Raw genomic sequence first — 23527 nt, forward strand, 5'->3', positions numbered from 1 at the left:
GTTCTTGCGCAAAAGGTCTCGTGCAAGAGCACCTCCACCCTGCCATGTGCTTTTGCACAAGAGTGTCCATGGCATTGTGAACGCTTTCTCGTGCAAGAAAGCTCTGATGACCATTTTAGCCATAAAAGTGTCTTGCTCAAGAAGCCCCTGGTGCCCGTCCACGCTGCCTTCTTGCACAACAGCTCTTGCACAAAAGGGGCTTATTCCTCGTGGGGAGAGGAATAACTCCTGTGCAAGAAGCCCTCTTTTCTGATGCTTTACTGCAAATTTACTTGCACAAGAATTCACGTGCAGTGTAGATGCGCCACAAGTTTTTGCACAAGAACAGTTGTTCTTGAGCAAAATGCCTGCAGTGCAGACGTGGCCTTGGTGTCACCCAGCACTGGACTTCCTGGCCAGGAGCAAGAGTTAGAGCCTCCCACTCGCCCTGCTGCCTCTCACGGGCTCCCGTCCGGCCCCAGCCCTGGGCTTTGCCCTAGCGCATCCCAGCAAGGCCTCTGGCCTGCACTAGACCCATTGACATGTGGAGAATCCACCACTGCCCTGAGGCGCTTTTCTCTATGGGACTCGGACTCACAGCTGAGCATGGAGCCTGATTTCTCCCAGGACTTGGGCTCTTTCCTGGCCAGGCCCTGGAACTGGTTCCACCTTTGTCTGCCAGGGACCGATACTGTCTCTCCAGGGAGGCCCTGCAGTGCAGGCACCTTCCTTTCCCCCCTCGGGAGCAGTCATTGTTCTGCACCCCACAAAGCAGTGGGGGGCTCCTGGCTGCCCCAGCTCCAATCTCTGAGCTTCTCTCTCAACGGGGGCCAGGCCTGGAGGCTCTAGTCCCCCTGGGTATGTATTTCTACACTACCCTGCTAGTTTGAACTAGCGGGGTAATGTATGCATACCGAACTTGCTAATGAAGCCCGGGATTTGAATTTCCCGGGCTTCATTAGCATAAAGCCGGCGCCGCCATTTTTAAAAGCCGGCTAGTGCGAACCCCGTGCCGCGCGGCTACACGCAGCACGGGCTAGATAGTTCGAACTACGTAGCCATTCCGAACTATCTGTACTCCTCGTTCCACGGCTCGGGGTTCGCACTAGCCGGCTTTTAAAAATGGCGGCGCCGGCTTTATGCTAATGAAGCCCGGGAAATTCAAATCCCGGGCTTCATTAGCAAGTTCGGTATGCATACATTACCCCCCTAGTTCGAACTACCGGGGTAGTGTAGACATACCCCCTGAGACTCACTGGTGCTGGCTCACCCCCTGTCCTGCTCGTGGCTCCGTTGTCCTCCTCCCCGCAGCCCGCCCCAGCTCTAAATGCTGCTCACATCAGTTCCCCTTCCCCGTGGCCAGGCCCTGCAGGGCTCTGGGGGCTGGTTTGCTGCCCTCAGCCCTGCAGTAGCCTGCTCCCCAGTTTGCAGCCCCTCCCATCATGCGTGGGGTCTCCTGGTACCGGAGGGAGGACGGGGGCAGACCAGGAAGGTTAATTTGATGTTGCAGCGGCAGGAAAAGAGGGGATGGCGCAGAGGAGCTGTCAGTACATTATCCCAATACGCCATCCCAGTGCAGGCGTCGCACTCAGCTCTACCTGCAGAGGAGTCTCTATCTGCGGTGAGCAGAAAGGGGGTCTAGGACACACACACAAGTAGCCCCAGAACCACGCAGGAGCAGAGTCGTTCTGCGAAAGGGAGAGGTTTATTGGGTCTGCGAGGGCGGCCGTAGGGGGGTGTCGTGTGTGTGCCACTCATCTCCGTCTGGGCAGCAGCACCGGTCGGGCTCAGAACTGGGCACAGGACCCGACCACGGCACCATCGATCTCCAGTGTATCGATCTGCTGGAAGCCGCGGCAGAGCTGAATTGCAGAACGGCTGCCCATTGGCAAAGACCTTGAAATGCTGGTTCCTGCAGCCGATGGAGAGGAACCCACTCCTCCTGGGGGGAGGAGCAGCCAAGAGAGGGACCCACTCAGACCGGTCTGGCAGCGTGACGTAGTGGAACCAGCGCTGCCTAGGTAGGGTTTTACCTCCCCCCAGTCTGCTTCTGAGACCGAGTTTCCCCCTCTGCCCCATGAGCTAACAACAAGGCACTTTACAAACATTCTCTGTGTCATCGGCATTGTATGAAGGGGGAAACTGAGGCATGGAGCGGCATCTGATTTATATAGCTCAAGCCAGTCCCCACCCCTCTCGGTCTGCAGGAAAAGAAGCCAAGTGCTCTTGTTCCCACTACTCCTCCATTCCCCTGCTTCCACCTGATGTCAAATACACAAAGCTCACTACTTCTTCTTTCCTGCACTTAAGCCAAGCAGATCAGGATGGGGAGGAGACATGAGGGAGCCCCCAGGCTCTTGCTCTTTCTCGCACATACACACACATATATTACTTTAGAAAATGCCAGGTGTGAGCTAGAGGAGAATCTCCATTAACTCTTAGCACTATAGGGCATATGATACATACATAAAGCATTTACAGTCCATCCAGCAGAGGGCAACAATACACCCTGCACACATGTAGCTCCCCCTCCTTTTCCAAATGCCCCAAGATTTAAACTACTGGAGACTACCCATTAGCTGTTAGTTGTATAGGAACTATGGGTATGTCTACACTACAAAGTTAATTCGAACTAACAGCCGTTAGTTGGAATTAACTTTCATAGGTGCTACACATACAAACCGCTAGTTTGGACTTAATTCGAACTAGGTAAACCGCATTCTACCAGGAGTAACGCTGTGACAGACCGGGCCGTGTCTGGGCACAGCTTAGGGCGTCCGCTCAGGGCGAATTGCTCAAATCCGGGGTTCCTTACAGCCCCCGACTGGCGACCTCTCCACACAGGCCACAAACCAGTCTCACAGAGCGCTTCAGCTGCCTGCCTGAAGCCTCCCGAGCAAAACCCCTCTGACACCCCAGCAATATCCATGCCCCAGATGGCCCCGGGCCTACACACAGGTGGGGGGTCCTAGCACCCAATCCCACCTACCCCGAACAAGTTCTGTCCGGTTCCAAGAAACCAGCCACAGATCCCTGGTCAATTTACCCTCTGGACCTTACCCACAAATCACGCTGGGCCAATCCTTTAGAATCTATATCTAAAGGTTTATTATTACAAGAAAGAAAAGCCTGAGAGTAAGGTTATTAAAGTACAGTACGTTACATGCACCGAATCTCCCAGTCCTCAATGCAGGCTCTAGCAGAGATGTTGCAGCTGCTGGTTTAAAAGTTCTTATTGCACATCCTACGATCAGGATGGGTTCACAGGTCTTCCGGGCTCTTCGATCCCTGCAGTGCTGCCTCTGGGATGAAGTGCTGAGCTGAGAACAAAATGGCATCGACCACATGGCCTCTTTATATTCCTTCCTGGCCTCTTCCAGTATGCAGCCAGTCACCTGGTCAGAGGCCAATCTCTATGTTTCCTGCTGGCTGCCCTCAGGTGACAAATCCCATTCTTTGGGTGTGTCCATAGCCTATTGAGAGTCATTGTTCTACAGGGCTTTGCTACTCAGCCTGTCCATAGCCATGCTTAACCACATTCACAGAAATATTCAGCTTCCACACAGATTACAGTTTCCTACCTACACACACAGACATTATACACTCACATAAATAGTGTACATAAGATTAACAAACAATAAGCTCCCATTCAATACCCCACATGGCTCCCCCCATATCAATTTCTGGGGCCAACACCCCCACCTAGGGGTGCAGCAGCGATCTGGCTGCTTCCCTCCAATTTGGTAATGTGACAAACGCCAAATTCGAATTCGGTAGTTGGAATTAAGGGCTGTGTAGCCACTTAATTCGAAGTAGCTGGAGGCCAGCCCTCCCCAGGTTCCCCTGGTGGCTGCTCTGGGCCAAACCAGGAAAACTCCTCTCCTCTCCCCAGCCCTGGGGCCCTTAAAGGGGTAGACTCTGGCCAGACGGCACTTGCCAGAGCCAGCCCTGCCAGCAGTCTCTGCCCCGAACCAGCGGCTGCAGGATGAGCCAGGCAGCCAGTGCCAGCGAGCCGTCCCCCCGCCCAGTCCCCCAGCACCCAGGGGCCAGCCAGGGGCCGTAGATGGCGCGCACCCTCCTGGTCTAGTGTGGAGGTCATGGACCTCACTGATGTTTGGGGGCAGGCCCCCAGCGTCCATGATCTCTGTACTAGGAGGAGGAACGTGGCCGTCTACGGGCGCATAGCGGCCGCCATGGCCCGAAAGGGACACAGGCCACCCAGGAGCAGGTGCACCTGAAAGTAAAACAGCTGCAGCAGGCGTACGCCAGGGCCACCAGGGGCGGCGCCGCAGCAGGGGCTGCCACCTGCCCCTACTTCCCTGCCCTCGACCGACTCTTGGGGGGCGGGGCGGTCCGTGCCAGCCCGGGAGGCAGTGAGCCGGGACTGGAGGGCCCTGACCTGGGCACACCGGAGGGGCCACCACAAGGAGTTCCAGCACTGGAGTCGGCAGGGTCATCCAGGGAGACCGTACCGGGGAAGTAGTTCCAATTAAGTAGTTCGGGGGAGGAGGCGGGAGGGAGACCAGGGGCCGCGCACGTGGGCCATGCCTCCCACGGATCACACAGACACCTGTGCACGTGCAAGCACATGCCATGCCACGCTCCAGCTGCGTGACACCCAGGGGCCGTGGCCCAATAGGCACATGCATGTCTGAAGAGACCTGACATGCTCCTGACCCTGGGGCGGGACCCAGCAGGATGCTTTCCCTCCACACGTCTCCTCTACATGGAGGCAGGGGACATCTCCCCCCCCCCCCCCCGCCCGCCCACCGCCCCGGCCACACTATACATGGCACAGGGACATGGGTGCAGTCTTGGGGCAGCTCCCAGTCCCGGGGACAGCCAGACATCCTGACCATGGCCTCTGTACATGCACAGCGGCTCTGACGGTGCAGGGCATGGTCGCCCTCACGTTGCGGGGCGGGGGGAGGGGGCTGGGCATCATCTTCTGTGTCCCCAGGGAGAAGTGACCACTCTCTTTCTCTACAGCTGTACCAGCTGCTCCTGCAGGGCGCACCACCCCACCCGGGACATGCTCCCGCACCCATGGCCTGCTCCGGTCCGCCACCACAGAGCAGGAGTACTGGGACCAGCACCTGGGGTCCTTGCGAGCCAGTTCTGTTCAGCCCCGATTTCTCCCGGCCCTTCATTGTCCAGACGGACGCGTCAGACTGCGGACTGGGGGCAGTACTGTCCCAGAAAATTGAGGGAGAAGAACACCCAGTGCTGTATATCAGCCGAAAACTATTTCCTCGAGAGCGCCGCTACGCCGCAATTGAGAAGGAGGCCCTAGCGATAAAGTGGGCCATCGAGGCGCTGCGGTATTACCTCCTTGGAGACTCTTTTATTCTTTTTACAGACCATGCACCCCTACAATAGTTCCATCAGATGCGGGATACCAACAGTCGCATCATGAGATGGTACCTGTCCCTCCAACCGTATGTATTCACAGTGAAACACCGAGCAGGGAGGGACAATGTCGATGCCCTGTCCCGCAGGGAGGAAGAGCAGAATCCCGGTCCCGGAGATTGGGAGCTGGACTTAAGGGGGGAGGAGTGTAGGGGGGTTCTATTTGAAAACATGGGATGGTGGGCGGGCGAAGCCCGCCCACCTTCTAAAAGCCCCTCCCCAGCCTTATGGGAGGGACACCGGACCCATGTCCAACTAATTCCTTGGGACAAATAATGAATAAAGGATCAAGGAGTGCGGGTTAGAGGTTCAAAATAAGGGAGCCGGATGGGGACACCGAGCAGAGAACCCCGGACAGCGCCCACTGCTCCTCAAAGCTGTCGATGGAGCCAGTGGACGCCGCCCAGAGGAACTCTGCTCGGATTCGTGACACAAGGGAGGAGCGGAAATAGGCCCCACAGTCGCAGAGAACCCCCTCGTCTAGCATCCTCCTCCTGGTATTGTAGATGGTGCTCTTAGCTAGGGCCAGGAGGAGGTTGACGAGGAGGTCTCGCGACTTTGTGGGGCCACGGATAGGGTGTGCGTAAATGAATAGGTGGGGGGAAAAGTGCAGCCAGAACCTCAATAAGAGGTTCTGGAGGAGCCGGAATAGGGGCTGCAACCTGGCGCATTCGAGGTAGGCGTGCGCCAGGTTCTCCCTCACGCCGCAGAAGGGGCAGGTGTCTGGGATGGGGGTAAACCGCGCCAAGTACACGCCCGTGCTCACGGCTCCGTGAAGGAGCCGCCAACTGATGTCCCCGATGGGCCGCGGAATTAGATCGGAATAGACGCTGGCCCACCGGGGTTCCCCACCCTCTACGGGTCTTAGATAGTCCCGCCATTTGGTATCAGGGCGGGACACGAGGGTGGGGAAATGCAGGGTGTGGAGCACGAGCGTGTACAGATGTTGCCTTGGCGCGGCTTGGAAACAGACCGGCTGCAGATTTTGCAGCCGGCTGGGGGTCCAGGGGTGGGGAGGACGGGGGGGCCCGTGGAACAGGGGCCCAATAATAAGGGACGGAGGCTTTGCAGGAGGGGAGGGGCGGGGTGTACCCTCTCGCAAGGACCGCTGCAGGAAGTCGAGAGCGGGCCGCGGCAAAGCCGCCTTCACCTCCTGGAGTAGGCGCAGAGGGGTTCGGGGGGTGGAGAGCCCCATGCGCCGAGCGAGCGCTCGGGGATCCACCCAGTCCCCCCTGTCGTAGTCCAGGAGGTCTCCGACCGTGGTGGTTTCTGCCAGGATCAGCCTCCGGCGCACCGAGGGAGACTCCGCCACCTGCACGCACAAGGCTGGATTGTGGAGCAGGGGCTCCGCGAGGAGGTCTGCCCCCTCGGAGGCCACAACGGACCTGGTCGCCGAGAACAGCTTCCAGGTCTGGAGGAGGTCCTGGTAGAATTCCGGCAGCTCTGAGAGGTCTCGCGGAAGACCCCTCGGGTGGATAAAAAAGAGCTGCCGGTCGTATCGGAGCCCTCGGAGGCGGCGGAGGAAAGCGCGCGCCAAGGTGCTCCATGCCGGACTACCTGCACTGAAGAGGAGTCTCTGCAGGGCCTGGAGGCGGAAGGTCCGGACCTGGCTGCGTATGCAGACCAGGCCCTGACCCCCCTCCTCCAGGGGGAGGGACAGGACCCCTGCAGAGACCCAGTGCAGTCCTGGCCAAAAGAACCCCAAAGCTGCCCTCTGGAGCTTGGCCAGGACCTCCGGGGCCGGGCGCAGGGTGTTGAGCCGGTGCCAGAGCATGGACAGGACCAGCTGATTGAGTACCAGCGCTCTCCCGCGAAGGGAGAGACACCGGAGCAGTCCCGTCCATCTCCGCAGCCGCTCACCCACCCTGGCCTCCAAACCTTGCCAGTTTTCCGGCGGAGAAGGATGCGTGGCGGATAAATAAACGCCCAGATAGAGCAGCGGACCCGCGCTCCACCTGATGGCCTGAAGCGCGGGTGGGAGGGAGCCGGCCCGCCACCCGTCCCCGACCACCAGGCCAGAGCTCTTGACCCAGTTGACCCGGGCGGAGGAGGCTGCCGAGTAGACGGCTTGGCAAGCCTCCACCCGCGCCAGGTCGCCCGGGTCCTGGACCACGAGGAGCACGTCATCGGCGTACGCCGACAGGACCAGCCGCAGCTCCGGCTCCCGAAGCACCAACCCCGTCAACCTCCTACGGAGGAGACAGAGGAAGGGCTCGATCGCCAGAGCGTACAGCTGGCCCGACAGCGGACACCCCTGACGTACCCCCCGCCCGAAGCTGACCGGCTCGGTCAGGGTCCAGTTGAGCCTGACCAAACACTCCGCGAGGGCGTACAGCACCCGGAGAAAACCCACAAACCGGGGCCCGAAGCCGAAGGCCTGCAGGGTGCCCAGGAGATACCCGTGGTCCATCCTGTCGAACGCCTTCTCCTGGTCCAGGGACAGGAGGGCGAACGACAAGCCGTCCCTACACCCGAGCTCTAAGAGATCCCGGACCAAATACAAGTTATCAAATATACTACGGCCCGGGACGGTGTAGGTCTGGTCGGGATGGATCACGTCCGCCAGCACGGACCGCAGTCGCAGCGAGATGGTTTTCGCTACGATCTTGTAGTCCGTGCTGAGGAGCGAGACGGGACGCCAATTCCGTAGGTCGCGGAGGTCCCCCTTCTTCGGCAGTAAGGCGAGCACCGCTCGCCTGCACGACAGAGGGAGGACCCCGCTCTCCAGGGACTCGGCCCAGACGGTGACGAGGTCCGGGCCGAGGACGTCCCAGAACACGCGGTAGAACTCCACGGTCAGCCCGTCCATGCCCGGGGTTTTGTTGTTGGGCATGAGACGGAGGGCTTCCGAGAACTCGGCCAGAGTGAGAGGCAGCTCCAGCCGGTCTCGGTCGCCCGCGCTGACCGTCGGGAGCTCGGTCCAGAGCGCCCTGCAGGCGTCGGCTTCGGTCGGATCCGGGGAGAACAAACTGGCGTAGAAGGCCCTGGCCCTTCCACGCATCTCCGCCGGATCCGTGAGGGGGGTGCCGTCCTCCGCCAAGAGGCAGGTGACGTGCTTTTTTGCCCCCCTCCTTTTCTCCAGGGCATAGAAGAAGCGGGAGCCGCGATCCATCTCCCGAAGGAGGTGGATGCGGGATCGAACAAAAGCGCCCCGGGCCCTGTGATCTTCCAGGGCTCGGAGCTCCTCCCGCTTCTCCCGGCACGCCTCGCGGAGGAGTGGATCCTCGGGGGCGGACGCCAGGCGCCTCTCAAGCTTCAAGACCTCCCGCTCCAGCTGCCCTATCGCCGCATCCCTCCGCCGGCTGGCGCCCCGGGAGTAGTCACGGCAGAAGAGCCGGGCGCGCACCTTCCCCACATCCCACCATCGCCGCGCCGAGGGAAAGGCGGGCCGCTGCCCCCGCCAGGCCTGCCAGAACTCCCGGAAGGACGCCACGAAGCCCACGTCCTCCAGCAAGCTATTGTTAAAATGCCAATAGGCCGGCCCCAGCCTCTCCGAAGTCAGAGAGGCCTTCACGGACACCAAATGGTGGTCCGTGAACGGGGCCGGCCGGATGCTGGAGGAGTGGGCTCGTGCCAGATGGAATCGTGACAGGTAAATGCGATCCAACCGGGAGTGGCTCGACCGTGTTTTCCCCACCCGGACGTAAGTGAAGGTGGTACTGTCGTCCGGGTGGTGGTCTCGCCAGACGTCCACCAGGGAGTGATGTTCCACGATCTCCCTGAGGACGTCCGCCGCGGCCTGGCAGTTCGCGAGTCCTACACGGTCCCGGTCATCGAGGGTGGTGTTGAAGTCCCCGCCCAGGACCAGGCCCTCGCGAGGATCCAGAGTGCCGAGGAAGGTGGCCGCCTGCCGATAAAAGGTGACCTGGTCCGGGCCCGCGTTCGGGGCATAGACGTTGACCAGGTTCAACGTCCGCCCCTCCACGCGGGCCCGGACGTGCAGCAGGCGGCCCGGGACAACCTCGGCGGTCCCCAGCACCTCGGGCCGTAGGGCAGGGGAGAACAGGGTGGCCACCCCGGCCGAGTGGGCGCCGAGGTGGCTAAAATACACCCCGTCCCCCCACTCCAGCCGCCAGCCAGCCTCGACGGCTGGAGTCGTGTGGGTCTCCTGCAGGAAAACCACCGAGTACCCCCCCTCCCGAAGGAAGGAGAGCACCCGGCTCCTGCGGAGACCCGCCCTACAGCCCCGGGCATTCAATGTTGCGAAGATGGTAGAATTCATAGTGAGGGCTGGGGTAGATCCTCGCGGACAGGCGAGTCGGCGGCCTCACGCAGGCCCCGCAGCAGACCGCTCCCCGACCCGAAGGTCAGGAGAGCGTCCCGAAACCTGCGGGTCTGACGGTAGGCCGCGTCGTCCTGCCTACTGGTCCCTCTCCCCTCCTGCAACAAGGCTCTAGTGGCCTGGAGGATGGAGTGGAAGTCCCCCCAGCGCTGGAGGGCGAGCTGCACCTTTCCCTTCGCCCCGCGGTTATCCGCGAGGAATTGGCGCAGCTCGCCCCTCAGCACCGAGGGGGAACCAGGATTCTCCTCCGTCCGGGCCCCCGGATGAAGCTCACGGGCCACGGAGACGGGCAAACAGGGATCCGATCCCCGACGCGGCGCCGTTGCTGCTGGCGCCGCGCTGCCCGCCCCCGACCCCGGCAGGGAAGGAGGCGGCGGAGGGAACAAGGCAGCCCCCAACGGGTTGGGGACCGGGGATACAAAAACGACCCCCGAAGGGCCGCCCGCAGCTAGCGGGAACGAGACGGCCCTCGCGGGGGTGGCACTGGCGGATGTTTGGGGGGGCGGTAGGGACGGATCGGGCAACATGACGGGGACCAGGATGGGAAAAGAAGGGGGGGACGGCAAGGGAGGGGTTACCTCCACGGCAGAGCCGGGGGGAGGGGTAGGTTCAGGGCCGGACAGTGGGTCGGGGGCAGGGAATGGGGCAGAGGTCGGGGTAGGAAAGGGATCGGGAACAGGGGAGGACTCGGGGCTGGAGATGGGTTCGTAAAGGGCGGAAGCGGGAGTAGGGGGAGGATCGGGACGTGGGAGGGAATCGGGATCCTGGACGGGGTCTGGGAAAGGGTCCCGTGTGGCAATCCCACCGGGCTGCGGCGCCTCCCGAATGGAAAGTGGGGGGTCGGGAACAGGAAGGGGGCCCGCGCCGACGCCGGGCTCAGGTGGAGAGGCAGGTATTAATGCCACGGCGTCGGCCTGGATGGAATTTTCTGCTGGGCCCCCAACGGGAAAGGGGGATGACTGCCCCGCCTCGGTAGCTGGAGAGGGGGCACCCCCAACCCCGGGACCCGGCCGCTCGGCGCCAGCCGTCGCCCCGGAGGGCTCGGCGGCATCCGTTCCGGCGCTCGAGTCGGCCGGGCCAGTGGGCAGTATCAGGGGCGCCCCAAGTGTGAGGACGGGGTCAGCCACCTGGGACACGGGATCGGGGAGAGGAGGGGGCGGCGCCATAGAGTCGCCGCCCAGACCGAGGCCCGCTGGCGGAGGGTCGTCCTCCCCCTGGGTGAGCGGGGTCAGACCCAGGGCCTCGATCTCCTCGAAGATGGAGCTAAGCTCCATCCCCTCGGCCCCGGAGCCTTCCCCTCCGGCCGCCGAGGCAACAATTACCTCAGCGGGAACGGAGGGGGGCTCAGTTGGAACCGGGGTCGGGGGGGCTCCACCCGAGGCCTCCTCGTGGAGAAGCTCCGCAGGGGGGGCGGCGTCGTCCCCCCTCGCCGCCGCGGCTTCCTCGGCCGGCGCCTCCCGCTGATGCTCGTCGGGGGCGCTCTGGGCAGCGCCGGCCCCCCTCGGGATCTTTCGGAGGGGGGCCTTCCCGCCCTCCTCATCGGAGGGGGGAGATTGAGCCCGCAACCGGCGGGCTTTGCGCTTGCCCCCGACGAGCGTCCAGCCCTCCAAGGTGGAAGTGGAGGGCCGGTCAGCGAGGGCAAGGCCGGGGGGCACTTTTGGGGTTCGGGGACGGCGTTGTGGCAAGGGTGGGAAGGAAGGGGATACCTCCACCCGGGGAGGGCCCTCTCCCTCGCCCTGCGGCAACCGCGCCACCCTCTCCTCCTCGGGCCCCGCGGTGACTGACCGATTAGAGGTGGGGCCCGCCTGCCCGCTCGGGCGCGCCGGGGGGGACGCCTCTGGCTCCCGAGCAGGGCCGTCGGTTGGAGGAGGGGCGGCCGCGGATCCCGGACTACCAGGGGGGCCGGCGGTGGTGGGGCCGGCGCCCTTACGGGCCCCGGGGGGCCCGGACGCCTCCTCCGACCGGGCCAAGGGACAGTCCCTCCGGACGTGCCCCATCGCCCGGCAGAGGAAGCACCGGGTCTCCCCCGAGGAGTAATGAATCCGATAATGGGCCCCCTGGTAGGGCACCAAGAAGGACCCCTCGAGCGCCTCCCCGCCACGCGCCGCCGGCGGCAGCTGCAGTTGTACCTGCCGGCGGAAAGATAGAACGTGGCGGAGGGCGGGGTCCTTACAGCCCAGCGGGAGAGGGCTGATGGTCGAGATGGGCTTCCCCAGGGTGGAGAGGGAAGGTAACAGGGCGGCATTAGGGAGGAAGGGCGGGACGGAGGTGAGCACCACCCGTACGCCCAGGTCCTCCAACGGTTCGAGGGGCACGTGCACGCCCCCCACCGCCAGGCCCCTCTCCACCGCCTCCTGGGCGGCGGCCTCCGAGGCAAGGAAGAACACCGCCTTGCCATACATTTTGGAGGCCGCCACCACGGCCGAGGCCCCCACCACCCTCGCCAACGCCCGCACGTAGGTTTCCATGTGGGGCGAGGCGGCGACCAGGAGGCAGCGGACGCCGTGCCTCCTGGTCATGGTGGGAAAAGGGCCCCGGCCACCAGGGATGGAGCTGGAGGCGGCAGTCGGGGCCGATGACGGGGCAGGTGAGGGGGTAGCAGCGGCCACCTGGGCGTACGCTCTGGGGGCCTTGGTTGTGTCGCCCCCAGAGCTGGTGGAGGGAATAGCAGGGGGAGGAGGGGCTGCGGAGGGCGGGGCGGCTTTGGCTGTGATGGATTTGGCCTTCGGGGCCGGGCTTTTGCCCTTTTTCTTCCCCCCGCCCTTTTTTCCGGCCGAGGTGATGGTTGCTCCCGTGTCTGAGGGAGCGGCGGCCGTGGCGGCGGCGGAGCTCGGGCCTAGGGTCGGGAGGTCAGCCGCAGCAGTTGTCGGGCCTGGTGATAGTGAGGGGGCCGCGGTAGGGACTGCCTCCATCATGGAAGGGGGGGGTAGGAAGGAGGCACAGATAGCAGGAAGGGGAGGAAGGGTTCACCGCTCCTCCCCACCAGACAGCAGGCGAGGGAGGAGGGTGTCTGAAATGGAGGGGGTGGGAGAGAGGGAGGGTGCTGGTTTTGGGGAGGGCAACTGAAGATATGGGGGGGGGGGGAGAGGAGTTAGCAGCCTCACCTCCCTGCTGAGGCTGTAGCAGAGGAGGAGGGCGCTAATACAGGGTCGGGGGCACACAAGGGAAGGGGAGGGTGGGGGGGCGTATAATTGGGAGGGAAGGGGAGAAAGGGAAAAAGGGGGGGCAACTACTCCCTCCCGCCGACTGGTTGCTGGGAGGGAGAGGACCAAAAGGGGGCGGATAGAGCAGGGGAACCGAGGGGCCAGCAACCACTCCTCCCCGCAAGGCTGGAGCGGAGGAGGAGGGTGCCGGCAGGACAGACAGGGGGCAAGGTAACGGGTACAGGGCGGGGGCCGGCTCCTCCGGCTGCACTGGGATACGGGGGGGGGGGGGCTATGGGGCCGTTGGGGAGGTGCAGTGAACAAGGGGGCTAACTAAAAAGGGGGGGCACAAGCGCTCAGGGCAGGGAGGGGGCGAGGCAAATCGGGTGGTGCTCAAGGGCTGGGGGGGGGCTGGGGGGTGGGGAGGGATAAAATGGAGGCAAACAGCTGGGTGGGGCGGGGCACACACTCTTGGGCTGGCTGGGGCAGGGGCGTGGCAGATGACTTTGGGAGCAGGTGTGGTGGGTAAGTGGATTTGGGAAGGGAGGGAAGGAACCAAACTAAGCTAACAGGGAGGGGCAGGCAGTGGGGGAAAAAACCAAGCTGCTGGGGTAGGGTGGGTGACCGGGGGTAAGGGTGGCCCCCCAGCCAGATGTAGCTGAGGGAGGGGGGCCAAGTCCAGAAGAGGGGGGAGGGAGCACACCCACGAGCACTGTGTGGGGCTCAACCTCGCCCACCGCTGCAGCAGAGTCCCAGGTGGCAGGCGGGGCAGCAAACCCCACCAGGGTGAGAAGAGACAGTCCAGATGGTAAGGGGTGGTGGAGGGGGCGTTGGGGGTGGTGGCAGTGGGTGGGGTGGGGGGGCAACTGGACTGGGGGGAGGGCTCCGAGCCTCTCCCCCAGCCCCCCTTTTAACAGTTCAATTCACCACCACCCCGGAGCAGATTGAAAAAGCTCAGTTTGTGAACAAACCCCCTCCACAGTTCTCAGTGGTGATGATCTCCTCTTCTCCCCCTCAGCGGGGTGCAGCAGCAGCAGCAGGCAGGCGGCAGTGGAAGGCCTCCGGGTGGTAGGTGCTGGTGGGGTGGTCCTCCTCCTCTGGAGCGATGGTGGAGGGGAGAGGGAGGGCAGCTGGCAGGCCCCCCCTCTCCCCCCAGGCAGCAACAGCAGCAGGTGGTGGTGGTGGTGGTAGCGGTGGTGATGGTGGTGGGGTGCAGTGACGTCCGGGGAGCAGGCCTCAGCAGACGGGCGGGCGGGTAGGCAGCTGGGTGGGGAGGGCTCCGGCTGGTGCAGGAGCAGGAACCAGGAACCAGCGGGGTGGGGGGAGAAGGAAGAGAGCAGCCCCTGCACCCCGCTGCCTCTCCTTCTTCTCACGAGTGTAGTGGGGTCTATTTGAAAACATGGGATGGTGGGCGGGCGAAGCCCGCCCACCTTCTAAAAGCCCCTCCCCAGCCTTATGGGAGGGACACTGGACCCATGTCCAACTAATTCCTTGGGACAAATAATGAATAAAGGATCAAGGAGTGCGGGTTAGAGGTTCAAAATAAGGGAGCCGGATGGGGACACCGAGCAGAGAACCCCGGACAGCGCCCACTGCTCCTCAAAGCTGTCGATGGAGCCAGTGGACGCCGCCCAGAGGAACTCTGCCCGGATTCGTGACACAAGGGAGGAGCGGAAATAGGCCCCACAGTCGCAGAGAACCCCCTCGTCTAGCATCCTCCTCCTGGTATTGTAGATGGTGCTCTTAGCTAGGGCCAGGAGGAGGTTGACGAGGAGGTCTCGCGACTTTGTGGGGCCACGGATAGGGTGTGCGTAAATGAATAGGTGGGGGGAAAAGTGCAGCCAGAACCTCAATAAGAGGTTCTGGAGGAGCCGGAATAGGGGCTGCAACCTGGCGCATTCGAGGTAGGCGTGCGCCAGGTTCTCCCTCACGCCGCAGAAGGGGCAGGTGTCTGGGATGGGGGTAAACCGCGCCAAGTACACGCCCGTGCTCACGGCTCCGTGAAGGAGCCGCCAACTGATGTCCCCGATGGGCCGCGGAATTAGATCGGAATAGACGCTGGCCCACCGGGGTTCCCCACCCTCTACGGGTCTTAGATAGTCCCGCCATTTGGTATCAGGGCGGGACATGAGGGTGGGGAAATGCAGGGTGTGGAGCACGAGCGTGTACAGATGTTGCCTTGGCGCGGCTTGGAAACAGACCGGCTGCAGATTTTGCAGCCGGCTGGGGGTCCAGGGGTGGGGGGGCCGGGGGGGCCCGTGGAACAGGGGCCCAATAATCAGGGACGGAGGCTTTGCAGGAGGGGAGGGGCGGGGTGTACCCTCTCGCAAGGACCGCTGCAGGAAGTCGAGAGCGGGCCGCGGCAAAGCCGCCTTCACCTCCTGGAGTAGGCGCAGAGGGGTTCGGGGGGTGGAGAGCCCCATGCGCCGAGCGAGCGCTCGGGGATCCACCCAGTCCCCCCTGTCGTAGTCCAGGAGGTCTCCGACCGTGGTGGTTTCTGCCAGGATCAGCCTCCGGCGCACCGAGGGAGACTCCGCCACCTGCACGCACAAGGCTGGATTGTGGAGCAGGGGCTCCGCGAGGAGGTCTGCCCCCTCGGAGGCCACAACGGACCTGGTCGCCGAGAACAGCTTCCAGGTCTGGAGGAGGTCCTGGTAGAATTCCGGCAGCTCTGAGAGGTCTCGCGGAAGACCCCTCGGGTGGATAAAAAAGAGCTGCCGGTCGTATCGGAGCCCTCGGAGGCGGCGGAGGAAAGCGCGCGCCAAGGTGCTCCATGCCGGACTACCTGCACTGAAGAGGAGTCTCTGCAGGGCCTGGAGGCGGAAGGTCCGGACCTGGCTGCGTATGCAGACCAGGCCCTGACCCCCCTCCTCCAGGGGGAGGGACAGGACCCCTGCAGAGACCCAGTGCAGTCCTGGCCAAAAGAACCCCAAAGCTGCCCTCTGGAGCTTGGCCAGGACCTCCGGGGCCGGGCGCAGGGTGTTGAGCCGGTGCCAGAGCATGGACAGGACCAGCTGATTGAGTACCAGCGCTCTCCCGCGAAGGGAGAGACACCGGAGCAGTCCCGTCCATCTCCGCAGCCGCTCACCCACCCTGGCCTCCAAACCTTGCCAGTTTTCCGGCGGAGAGGGATGCGTGGCGGATAAATAAACGCCCAAATAGAGCAGCGGACCCGCGCTCCACCTGATGGCCTGAAGCGCGGGTGGGAGGGAGCCGGCCCGCCACCCGTCCCCGACCACCAGGCCAGAGCTCTTGACCCAGTTGACCCGGGCGGAGGAGGCTGCCGAGTAGACGGCTTGGCAAGCCTCCACCCGCGCCAGGTCGCCCGGGTCCTGGACCACGAGGAGCACGTCATCGGCGTACGCCGACAGGACCAGCCGCAGCTCCGGCTCCCGAAGCACCAACCCCGTCAACCTCCTACGGAGGAGACAGAGGAAGGGCTCGATCGCCAGAGCGTACAGCTGGCCCGACAGCGGACACCCCTGACGTACCCCCCGCCCGAAGCTGACCGGCTCGGTCAGGGTCCAGTTGAGCCTGACCAAACACTCCGCGAGGGCGTACAGCACCCGGAGAAAACCCACAAACCGGGGCCCGAAGCCGAAGGCCTGCAGGGTGCCCAGGAGATACCCGTGGTCCATCCTGTCGAACGCCTTCTCCTGGTCCAGGGACAGGAGGGCGAACGACAAGCCGTCCCTACACCCGAGCTCTAAGAGATCCCGGACCAAATACAAGTTATCAAATATACTACGGCCCGGGACGGTGTAGGTCTGGTCGGGATGGATCACGTCCGCCAGCACGGACCGCAGTCGCAGCGAGATGGTTTTCGCTACGATCTTGTAGTCCGTGCTGAGGAGCGAGACGGGACGCCAATTCCGTAGGTCGCGGAGGTCCCCCTTCTTCGGCAGTAAGGCGAGCACCGCTCGCCTGCACGACAGAGGGAGGACCCCGCTCTCCAGGGACTCGGCCCAGACGGTGACGAGGTCCGGGCCGAGGACGTCCCAGAACACGCGGTAGAACTCCACGGTCAGCCCGTCCATGCCCGGGGTTTTGTTGTTGGGCATGAGACGGAGGGCTTCCGAGAACTCGGCCAGAGTGAGAGGCAGCTCCAGCCGGTCTCGGTCGCCCGCGCTGACCGTCGGGAGCTCGGTCCAGAGCGCCCTGCAGGCGTCGGCTTCGGTCGGATCCGGGGAGAACAAACTGGCGTAGAAGGCCCTGGCCCTTCCACGCATCTCCACCGGATCCGTGAGGGGGGTGCCGTCCTCCGCCAAGAGGCAGGTGACGTGCTTTTTTGCCCCCCTCCTTTTCTCCAGGGCATAGAAGAAGCGGGAGCCGCGATCCATCTCCCGAAGGAGGTGGATGCGGGATCGAACAAAAGCGCCCCGGGCCCTGTGATCTTCCAGGGCTCGGAGCTCCTCCCGCTTCTCCCGGCACGCCTCGCGGAGGAGTGGATCCTCGGGGGCGGACGCCAGGCGCCTCTCAAGCTTCAAGACCTCCCGCTCCAGCTGCCCTATCGCCGCATCCCTCCGCCGGCTGGCGCCCCGGGAGTAGTCACGGCAGAAGAGCCGGGCGCGCACCTTCCCCACATCCCACCATCGCCGCGCCGAGGGAAAGGCGGGCCGCTGCCCCCGCCAGGCCTGCCAGAACTCCCGGAAGGACGCCACGAAGCCCACGTCCTCCAGCAAGCTATTGTTAAAATGCCAATAGGCCGGCCCCAGCCTCTCCGAAGTCAGAGAGGCCTTCACGGACACCAAATGGTGGTCCGTGAACGGGGCCGGCCGGATGCTGGAGGAGTGGGCTCGTGCCAGATGGAATCGTGAGAGGTAAATGCGATCCAACCGGGAGTGGCTCGACCGTGTTTTCCCCACCCGGACGTAAGTGAAGGTGGTACTGTCGTCCGGGTGGTGGTCTCGCCAGACGTCCACCAGGGAGTGATGTTCCACGATCTCCCTGAGGACGTCCGCCGCGGCCTGGCAGTTCGCGAGTCCTACACGGTCCCGGTCATCGAGGGTGGTGTTGAAGTCCCCGCCCAGGACCAGGCCCTCGCGAGGATCCAGAGTGCCGAGGAAGGTGGCCGCCTGCCGATAGAAGGTGACCTGGTCCGGGCCCGCGTTCGGGGCATAGACGTTGACCAGGTTCAACGTCCGCCCCTCCACGCGGGCCCGGACGTGCAGCAGGCGGCCCGGGACAACCTCGGCGGTCCCCAGCACCTCGGGCCGTAGGGCAGGGGAGAACAGGGTGGCCACCCCGGCCGAGCGGGCGCCGAGGTGGCTAAAATACACCCCGTCCCCCCACTCCAGCCGCCAGCCAGCCTCGACGGCTGGAGTCGTGTGGGTCTCCTGCAGGAAAACCACCGAGCACCCCCCCTCCCGAAGGAAGGAGAGCACCCGGCTCCTGCGGAGACCCGCCCTACAGCCCCGGGCATTCAATGTTGCGAAGATGGTAGAATTCATAATGAGGGCTGGGGTAGATCCTCGCGGACAGGCGAGTCGGCGGCCTCACGCAGGCCCCGCAGCAGACCGCTCCCCGACCCGAAGGCCAGGAGAGCGTCCCGAAACCTGCGGGTCTGACGGTGGGCCGCGTCGTCCTGCCTACTGGTCCCTCTCCCCTCCTGCAACAAGGCTCTAGTGGCCTGGAGGATGGAGTGGAAGTCCCCCCAGCGCTGGAGGGCGAGCTGCACCTTTCCCTTCGCCCCGCGGTTATCCGCGAGGAATTGGCGCAGCTCGCCCTTCAGCACCGAGGGGGAACCAGGATTCTCCTCCGTCCGGGCCCCCGGATGAAGCTCACGGGCCACGGAGACGGACAAACAGGGATCCGATCCCCGACGCGGCGCCGTTGCTGCTGGCGCCGCGCTGCCCGCCCCCGACCCCGGCAGGGAAGGAGGCGGCGGAGGGAACAAGGCAGCCCCCAACGGGTTGGGGACCGGGGATACAAAAACGACCCCCGAAGGGCCGCCCGCAGCTAGCGGGAACGAGACGGCCCTCGCGGGGGTGGCACTGGCGGATGTTTGGGGGGGCGGTAGGGACGGATCGGGCAACATGACGGGGACCAGGATGGGAAAAGAAGGGGGGGACGGCAAGGGAGGGGTTACCTCCACGGCAGAGCCGGGGGGAGGGGTAGGTTCAGGGCCGGACAGTGGGTCGGGGACAGAGAATGGGGCAGAGGTGGGGGTAGGGAAGGGATCGGGAACAGGGGAGGACTCGGGGCTGGAGATGGGTTCATAAAGGGCGGGAGCGGGAGTAGGGGGAGGATCGGGACATGGGAGGGAATCGGGATCCTGGACGGGGTCTGGGAAAGGGTCCCCTGTGGCAATCCCACCGGGCTGCGGCGCCTCCCGAATGGGAAGTGGGGGGTCGGGAACAGGAAGGGGGCCCGCGCCGACGCCGGGCTCAGGTGGAGAGGCAAGTGTTAATGCCTCGGCGTCGGCCTGGATGGCATTTTCTGCTGGGCCCCCAACGGGAAAGGGGGATGACTGCCCCGCCTCGGTAGCTGGAGAGGGGGCACCCCCAACCCCGGGACCCGGCCGCTCGGCGCCAGCCGTCGCCCCAGAGGGCTCGGCGGCATCCGTTCCGGCGCTCGAGTCGGCCGGGCCAGTGGGCAGTATCAGGGGCGCCCCGAGCGTGAGGACGGGGTCAGCCACCTGGGACACGGGATCGGGGAGAGGAGGGGGCGGCGCCATAGAGTCGCCGCCCAGACCGAGGCCCGCTGGCGGAGGGTCGTCCTCCCCCTGGGTGAGCGGGGTCAGACCCAGGGCCTCGATCTCCTCGAAGATGGAGCTAAGCTCCATCCCCTCGGCCCCGGAGCCTTCCCCTCCGGCCGCCGAGGCAACAATTACCTCAGCGGGAACGGAGGGGGGCTCAGTTGGAACCGGGGTCGGGGGGGCTCCACCCGAGGCCTCCTCGTGGAGAAGCTCCGCAGGGGGGGCGGCGGCGTCCCCCCTCGCCGCCGCGGCTTCCTCGGCCGGCGCCTCCTGCTGATGCTCGTCGGGGGCGCTCTGGGCAGCGCCGGCCCCCCTCGGGATCTTTCGGAGGGGGGCCTTCCCGCCCTCCTCATCGGAGGGGGGAGATTGAGCCCGCAACCGGCGGGCTTTGCGCTTGCCCCCGACGAGCGTCCAGCCCTCCAAGGTGGAAGTGGAGGGCCGGTCAGCGAGGGCAAGGCCGGGGGGCACTTTTGGGGTTCGGGGACGGCGTTGTGGCAAGGGTGGGAAGGAAGGGGATACCTCCACCCGGGGAGGGCCCTCTCCCTCGCCCTGCGGCAACCGCGCCACCCTCTCCCCCTCGGGCCCCGCGGTGACTGACCGATTAGAGGTGGGGCCCGCCTGCCCGCTCGGGCGCGCCAGGGGGGACGCCTCTGGCTCCCGAGCAGGGCCGTCGGTTGGAGGAGGGGCGGCCGCGGATCCCGGACTACCAGGGGGGCCGGCGGTGGTGGGGCCGGCGCCCTTACGGGCCCCGGGGGGCCCGGACGCCTCCTCCGACCGGGCCAAGGGACAGTCCCTCCGGACGTGCCCCATCGCCCGGCAGAGGAAGCACCGGGTCTCCCCCGAGGAGTAATGAATCCGATAATGGGCCCCCTGGTAGGGCACCAAGAAGGACCCCTCGAGCGCCTCCCCGCCACGCGCCGCCGGCGGCAGCTGCAGTTGTACCTGCCGGCGGAAAGATAGAACGTGGCGGAGGGCGGGGTCCTTACAGCCCAGCGGGAGAGGGCTGATGGTCGAGATGGGCTTCCCCAGGGTGGAGAGGGAAGGTAACAGGGCGGCATTAGGGAGGAAGGGCGGGACGGAGGTGAGCACCACCCGTACGCCCAGGTCCTCCAAAGGTTCGAGGGGAACGTGCACGCCTCCCACCGCCAGGCCCCTCTCCACCGCCTCCTGGGCGGCGGCCTCTGAGGCAAGGAAGAAGACCGCCTTGCCGTACATCTTGGAGGCCGCCACCACGGCCGAGGCCCCCACCACCCTCGCCATCGCCCGCACGTAGGTTTCCATGTGGGGCGAGGCGGCAACCAGGAGGCAGCGGACGCCGTGCCTCCTGGTCATGGTGGGAAAGGTGCCGCGGCCGCCAGGGATGGAGCTGGAGGCGGCAGTCGGGGCTGATGACGGGGCAGGTGAGGGGGTAGCAGCGGCCACCTGGGCGTACGCTCTGGGGGCCTTAGTTGTGTCACCCCCAGAGCTGGTGGAGGGGATAGCAGGGGAAGGAGGGGCTGCGGAGGGCGGGGCGGCTTTGGCCATGATGGATTTGGCCTTCGGGGCCGGGCTTTTGCCCTTTTTCTTCCCCCCGCCCTTTTTTCCGGCCGAGGTGATGGTTGCTCCCGTGTCTGAGGGAGCGGTGGCCGTGGCGGCGGCGGAGCTCGGGCCTGGGGTCGGGAGGTCAGCCGCAGCAGTTGTCGGGCCTGGTGGTAGTGAGGGGGCCGCGGTAGGGACTGCCTCCATCATGGAAGGGGGGGGGGGTAGGAAGGAGGCACAGATAGCAGGAAGGGGAGGAGGGGTTTACCGCTCCTCCCTACCAGACAGCAGGCGAGGGAGGAGGGTGTCTGAAATGGAGGGGGTGGGGGAGAGGGAGGGTGTTGGTTTTGGGGAGGGCAACTGAAGATATGGGGGGGGGGGTGAGGAGTTAGCAGCCTCACCTCCCTGCTGAGACTGTAGCAGAGGAGGAGGGCGCTAATACAGGGTCGGGGGCACACAAGGGAAGGGGAGGGTGGGAGGGGTATAATTGGGAGGGAAGGGGAGAAAGGGAAAAAGGGGGGGCAACTACTCCCTCCCGCCGACTGGTTGCTGGGAGGGAGAGAACCAAAAGGGGCGGATAGAGCAGGGGAACCGAGGGGTCAGCAACCACTCCTCCCCGCAAGGCTGGAGCGGAGGAGGAGGGTGCCGGCAGGACAGACAGGGGGCAAGGTAACGGGTACAGGGCGGGGGCCGGCTCCTCCGGCTGCACTGGGATACGGGGGGGGGGGGCTATGGGGCCGTTGGGAAGGTGCAGTGAACAAGGGGGCTAACTAAAAAGGGGGGGCACAAGCGCTCAGGGCAGGGAGGGGGCGAGGCAAATCGGGTGGTGCTCAAGGGCTGGGGGTGCTGGGGGGTGGGGAGGGATAAAATGGAGGCAAACAACAGCTGGGTGGGGCGGGGCACACACTCTTGGGCTGGCTGGGGCAGGGGCGTGGCAGATGACTTTGGGAGCAGGTGTGGTGGGTAAGTGGATTTGGGAAGGGAGGGAAGGAACCAAACTAAGCTAACAGGGAGGGGCAGGCAGTGGGGGAAAAACCAAGCTGCTGGGGTAGGGTGGGTGACTGGGGGTAAGGGTGGCCCCCCAGCCAGATGTAGCTGAGGGAGGGGGGCCAAGTCCAGAAGAGGGGGGAGGGAGCACACCCACGAGCACTGTGTGGGGCTCAACCTTGCCCACCGCTGCAGCAGAGTCCCAGGTGGAAGGCAGGGCAGCAAACCCCACTAGGGGGAGAAGAGACAGTCCAGATGGTAAGGGGTGGTGGAGGGGGCGTTGGGGGTGGTGGCAGCGGGTGGGGTGGGGGGGCAACTGGACTGGGGGGAGGGCTCTGAGCCTCTCCCCCAGCCCCCCTTTTAACAGTTCAACTCACCACCACCCCAGAGCAGGTTGAAAAAGCTCAGTCTGTAAACGAACCCCCTCCACAGTTCTCAGTGGTGATGATCTCCTCTTCTCCCCCTCAGCGGGGTGCAGCAGCAGGCAGGCGGCAGTGGAAGGCCTCCGGGTGGTAGGTGCTGGTGGGGTGGTCCTCCTCCTCTGGAGCAGTGGTGGAGGGGAGAGGGAGGGCAGCTGGCAGGCCCCCCCTCTCCCCCCAGGCAGCAACAGCAGCAGGTGGTGGTGGTGGTGGTGGTGGTAGCGGTGGTGGTGGTGGTGGGGTGCAGTGACGTCCGGGGAGCAGGTCTCAGCGGGCGGGCGGGTAGGCAGCTGGGTGGGGAGGGCTCCGGCTGGTGCAGGAGCAGGAACCAGGAACCAGCGGGGTGGGGGGAGAAGGAAGAGAGCAGCCCCTGCACCCCGCTTCCTCTCCTCCTTCTCACGAGTGGAGTGGGGTGGAATGGCCCCCACTGAGCCGGAGGCGGAGGAACCCCTCTGGGAGCCATTTTGGGCCCAGCCTAGCCCCGCCCCCTCACCTGACCGGAAGTCAAAGGGTGGGACTAGGACTATAAGAAGGCTGCCTGGGAGCTCAGTCAGGGCCCAGCCCAAAGTTATAGTGAGGAGGCTGCTGTCAGGCAGCCCCATCATTGGGGAGCTTCACAGATCCCATCGAGCCCTTGTGGGGGATGAGCCGGGGGCAGAGCCAGGATTGTGCACTGGGAGCAGGGCGGGCTCAACCCCCCTTGCAGCAGCAAGCGCCCCGCGATCTGCAGGGTGGGAGGCGAGTCCCAGTCCCCGCGATGGCCATGGTGCGAATCCTGAGCAGCGCCACTCGCCTTCCACAGGCATCTGTGGGGACTGGAAGAACCATTTCACAGCGGCGCAGAGCAAGGCCTTCGACGGGATCTACCGGGACCGCATGGGAGGCCTCCTGGGGGCGTTCCCCTGGGATGCGCCCTGGGATTGAACAGAGGGAATAAAGCATCCAGGAGACCACGAGGAGCCAGGGCTGAGTTGCTGGGAGTGGCTGGCTGCCGTGGTTCACACAGCCTATGGGAGGGAATGGCTCCGGCCTGGCAGGATGGACCAGGCTGAGGAGCGTTGCCTGGCTTGGGCATTTCATGCCAGTGCTACCT

This window comes from Pelodiscus sinensis, chromosome 15, assembly GCF_049634645.1.
Source record: "Pelodiscus sinensis isolate JC-2024 chromosome 15, ASM4963464v1, whole genome shotgun sequence".
NCBI lineage: Eukaryota > Metazoa > Chordata > Testudines > Trionychidae > Pelodiscus > Pelodiscus sinensis.